A 6,000-nucleotide genomic window follows, 5' to 3' on the forward strand; every position below is an offset into this window, starting at 1 on the left:
GCATCATAGGCTTTCCTAAGTTCCATGCATGAGAGGAATCACATTACTGCCTGTAAAGTCAATTCAAATGCTTCAGTGATGAAGATGCATCCAGTATCCACTGGCTTGCTTGTACTGGTTACTTGGGCAGAGGCTGGGGAGTTTGGCAAACCCATCTGTAAGTGTTTAGGGGCTTCATGTTACAGGTGGAGGTTGCACACCAGCCAAGCCAATATCAGGAAATACAGAAAAAGAAATTTGAATTGTAGTCTCCAAAAGTCTACCCACCCACATAAACTTTGGCGTCTGCCCCTTGACCATTTTTCTCCAACAGTAATGAAAACTTCATGAAAGGCCTTGAACTCTAAGTCGTCACTGTTGAATTGTGCTTAATCAAGGCAAATATTCCCAGCCTAAGAGGACAGCTAGAAGAAGAAAGGAGTAGAGATTTAATTTTCTTATATATTGCCGTAACTATAAACAATGCCTTATCTTCTCAACAACTCTCATGAAATAACAAGCGCTTGTGTTTTTTAAAGTATTTACACCAGCCCTTAGAGATTTTATTAGACTCATGATTCACAGATGAGAAATTTTCCTCCTCTACAGTGTTTAGTAACTGGAGTAAGAATTACTCAGTAGACTGTCTATACAGACAAATGAATCTGAATATGTCTTCTGGCTATTAATCCATCATTTACTGGTGATTTTCATTTATCAATGTTTTTCTGAGCTGACTGATTGGGTCAAGATGATCCCTCTGGTTTGAATACTGTAGACATAGAATTAAACAGTTTCTGAAAATTATGTTGCTCTGTCATATGGACATAGGATTTCAGGAGAGCAGCACAAATTCTCCTAAAATTCACGGAATCACAGAACACCACAGTTGGAAGGAACCGTACACATAATTTATCCCAACTTCTCATTTTATTCATGGGAAAACAAAAGAAATGTCACAGTTTTGAACTGTGATGTAAGCAAGACACTGAATCATCTTCAGGGAAGAACAATTATTATTCATTCCATCAGTCTGTGCTGAGCATCTCCGGTGAGTCAACCTCTATGCTACATACTGGAAACACAGCAGGGACTAAGACAGACATGCCCTTGCCCAGAGGCTTGCGGGGGGCTACCCGGGACACGTAGATTTCACTTCTTACTTGACAAGCACTTTCACATGCGTGGTTGGATTTAGTCCTTTGAACCACCCTTAGATATAGATACGATTATCCTCTTTTTTTTTTGGAAAGTTTCAAAGAGATTTAGTAATTTGCTCAAGATCATAAAAAGGCTTATAAGAGAGAGAACCTGGACTCAAAATTCATTTCCAAGTCTCACTCCAGTGGTCTCGCTAGTATGCCAGCTCCTTGATTAAAACTCAAGGAGCTAGTATATATATGTCAGTGCTACTTTCCCAATTTGTCCCACCCTCTCCTTCCCCTGCTGTGTCCACAAGTCTGTTCGCTATGTCTGCACCTCCATTTCTTCCCTGTAAACCGTTGTTGTATGGCAGAAACCAACATAATGTTGTATAGCAATTATCCTCCAATTAAAAATAAAATTTAAAAAAACCCCAAGAAGTATTCTGTCCAGTGGGTTAGTGAAAACTACTTAGTTGGTTCCATGACATATTTTTCAGTGGACATGTGGACTGCCAGAGGATTTCTGATTTCATTTATGTGCAAGCCAGATGCAAATCATCTGTAGAGCCACATGTAAAAAAGCACTTCTAGAAAGTGACTGTTAGTTACACATCTAACAAGTATTTATATTTAAAATACATATACATAATAATAAAAAAATTTTTTTAAACAAAAAAATAAAATAAAATACAATGGTCTTGAAAGTCTTCTAGAAAATACAAGATTTCTGGCCATAAGAAGTCTATTTACTCTCTCAGGGGGAGATTGACTCCACAACTGAAGAGGGTTCAAAAATATTCTGTATCAATTCAAATATGACATGGATTATGATTTATTCAAGAGTTTTCATCAAATTCCTATCTAATGCTGATTACTCAGGTTGAATTAACATGTCAACAATTTTTAAAATATTTTTCATAATAGTCTTGCCTTATTACCCTAAAATGGGGAGATGGTTAAAATTTTCTTAGCAACAGTACTCAAGAAAAAACTTTCAGAATTGTATTCAAATGTAAGACTGTATTTTAAAATATTTTAAAGGTATAAAGTGCTTGTAAATATGATATTAGCATCTAGAGGCAATAGTGACATTTTTACCTTGTTTAACAAGAAGTATGGGTGGTCTTTCTCTCCATAAAGCAAACTGGGAAGATTTGTATAACCATCAATGGCACCCCACTCCAGTACTTTTGCCTAGAAAATCCCATGGACGGAGGAGCTTGGTGGGCTGCGGTCCATGGGGTTGCTAGAGTCGGATACGACTGAGCGACTTCACTTTAACTTTTCACTTTCATGCATTGGAGAAGGAAATGGCAACCCACTCCAGTGTTCTTGCCTGGAGAATCCAAGGGACGGGAAGCCTGGTGGGCTGCCGTCTATGGGGTCGCACAGAGTCCGACACGACTAAAGCGACACAGCAGCAGCAGCAGAGCATTAGATAATGTTCTAGAAACAACAGATGATCTCTTCTCTACCTTCTGGTCTAGAAACAGTCCAGCAGAGCTGGGGTAGTACACATTATTGGAACTGACATCCAATTCGTTTCTAATCTACAACTTATTCAGTCCAGCCTTGTGGTTGGGATTACTTCCGATGGTGGCTAAATTAGCAAAAGAAATTCTCTTCAGAATGTAAAGGAACCAAGAATAAGTCTTTACATAAATATCTGAGGAGTGTAGGGGAGTAAGAGAGAATTTTTGTCTAAATGGAATCTTAAACAATGGATTAGGGGAGAGGAGAGGGTGGAGAATTTTTATTACTTTAAAAGTGTAAGGAATAGATTTACACTCATGTTTATTCATGATGAAAAGAACTTGTCCCTAGATATGAATTTTAATTTGTGAGAAAACTGCTAAGAAATGTGAGATCATGGAGAAGGTGGTCCTTAAAATAAATAAGTAAATAAAATCTAGGGAAAGTAATCCTGCTTAGAATGTGATTCATTCTTTTGGAGCAATAAATAGAGTGAGATGATGTCCAAAAGCAATTTTCATATTTCTTGAACATGTAAGCATTTTCCCTTATACAACTATCGCAGAATAAGATCCCTAGGTAGATTATATAGACAATCGTGAGGGTAACAACTCACCCCTAAATGTCATTTCCTCTCATTGTCCTAGAATGGGGCCTAAATTCTCACCCTTACCAATGCTGCCTGGGGATGAAGAAACTATCTTAGGGACTTTTCCTTTAAAATGCATGAATACTATTGAGCTTTATTCCTTAATTCAACAATTATTTATTCAACAAATATCTGGCACAATTTGCCATCTACCAAATGGCATTTTCTTCAGTGTTAGAGAAACAGCATTGAAAAGGTAGGTGAAATAAATCAGATTTATCTTTCGGATATTAATAATATGGCAGATGAAATAACCCCCAAAGAAGCCTCTTGCTACAAAATGTCTAGAAATTCAATGTAAGGTAAAATAAACATCCTCCGAAATGTGTGAGTGAATTCTCCCCACACCCACCCTCAAATACAGGAAAGTTCCAAAGGCCAAAAGTAAAGAGGAAGCTGAAAACTCAAGTTTTGGTGCCTCAGTGGAAGTTCACTGATCTCCCTCTTTATAAGATTGGTCATGTCAGTGCAGGAAACAAGGTTTGGGGCCTTCTTTAAGTGAGGAATGAGAATTAGGATGCAGTATCCAATCCTTCCCCACATAAAGTCAGAACCTTCAAAGGGTTATAGGGTCAATAAAGGACAAATCTGACCACTAGCACAGGGAATCAACTGGGAACCTGTTTGCTAAGTATTAAGATTTGTGTAGGGAAAGATAAATTAATCAATTAATTATGATTACCAGCCTCTCCTCATCTTATTTTGAAGTTAGAATTTATACAGCTTATTCTAGGAATTGCCTACCCAAGAAATTAACCTTAAAAAAATTCTAGATTGAGGTGCCTAGAGATGCAAGAACAAAACCTCTCAGCAGGTCACATTTTCCACAGGCTTGCAGATGATTCTCCCAGGTAAAACTTCCCCAAACTTGAGTTTATAATCTAAATTACAAAACATGCCACAGAATAAGCCTCCTAGATTGAGAATCACAGAAAAAATAAACCATGGACTTAGATACTCAAGAATGTCAGATAATAAAATTATCATACACAGACTATAAAACAAATCTGTGTAGAGATGATAAAAGAAAATTCAAAATGAATAATAAACATTAATAAGGTTCATAGTACTTAAAGGAAAAAGATAAAGCTAAAAGATAAAGAAAAGAATTTTAAAAACATCTAGAAACTAAAATATCACCACTGATATTAAAAACGAAGTGATTTTCTACCTGTGGCCACAGCTGAGAGGGCATTGTTACAGTCTTCCTTCTACTGCCATAATGTCTAATTGAGTCTCCCAAAGAGCCACATAAACTCTTGGTTAAAGGTATGAACTTCAAAAAAGAAAAAGAAAAAAAAAAAAAAAAAGCAGTGAGAGACCGAGGAGCCATGGGGAACATCCACAGATTGGGCGGTAATGGAAGATCCGGACACCAAGCACTCCACAAGCTTTGAGTTCTGACACATGGCACCGTGGTGCAAGCAGACACATCATGAATTCTAGGCCACACCGGTGGATGGAAGAGCTGTGAACCAAAGAAGGTTTTTCAGAGAAGGTTTTCAAAGATTAGGTGCCCAGTTACCTGTGAAAAAGACCTTTGTCAGTAGCAATGAAGACAAGACTGAAGAACATCATGTAAGAGATTAATCTGAGCAGTATAGGAAGAACGAAATGACTGAAATCATTACTAGGGAAATGACAAAAAGACAGCCTTTGTGTTTGTAACCTTCAGTGACCACAACTCCATGGATAAGGCTGTCATTCAGAAATGCAATCTTTTGAACAGCTGTAACTGTGAAATAAGGACAGTCCTGGGCAAGCAAGAGATGGACAGTTCCTCATCCAGTGCAAAATGGTTCGGAAGATTTTAGCAGCAGTTGAAGAGGTTGTTTTCAAGGGAATGGCAATTTTGGTCATGGAGGAAACTTCAGTGTTGTTGGCTTTGCCAGCAGCCATGTTGGTGGTGAACTTGATGGCAACAGTAGATTTGTTAATAATGGAAGTGGTTTTGGTGGTGATGAAAGCTACAATGACTTTGACAGTTATACAATAAACCTTCAAATTCTAGAATCACAAAGGAAGGAAACCTGGGAGGTAGAAGCTCTGGTTCTTATAATACTGGAGGCCAATATTTAGCCAAGCCACAAAACTAAGATGGTTGTGGGAGTTCCAGCAACAGTTAGTTATCGTAAGAGGAGATTTTTATTATTGTCAAGGAAAAAAAAAAAAAAACTTAGCAGAAAAGGACAGCTATAGACATGACAGAGAAGTTACAGTTTACAATAGGTTTGTATACTCAGTTAATCACAGAGGCAGGCCCTAACTGTTAGGACCAGACATGGAACAATGGACTGGTTCCAAATTGGGAAAGGAGTACATCAAGGCTGTCTACTGTTACCTTGCTTATTGAATTTATATGCAGAGTACATCATGTAAAATGCCAGACTGGATGAAGAACAAGCTGAAATCAAGATTGCAGGGAGATACATCAATATTCTCAGATATGCAGATGATACCACCCTTATGGCAGAAAGTGAAGAGGAACTAAAGAGTCCCTTGATGAAAGTGAAAGAGGAGAGTGAAAAAGATAGCTTAAAACTCAACATTCAGAAAACTAAGATCATGGCATCCAGTCCCATTACTTCATGGCAAATAGATGGGGAACAGTGGAAACTGTGACAGACTTTATTTTCTTGGGTTCCAAAATCACTGCAGATGGTAACTGCAGCCATGAAATTAAAAGACGTTTGTTCCTTGGAAGAAAAGCTATGATCAACCTAGACAGCATATTAAAAAGTAGAGACATTACTT

Source organism: Bubalus kerabau, chromosome 8, assembly GCF_029407905.1.
Source record: "Bubalus kerabau isolate K-KA32 ecotype Philippines breed swamp buffalo chromosome 8, PCC_UOA_SB_1v2, whole genome shotgun sequence".
NCBI classification, from domain to species: domain Eukaryota; kingdom Metazoa; phylum Chordata; class Mammalia; order Artiodactyla; family Bovidae; genus Bubalus; species Bubalus kerabau.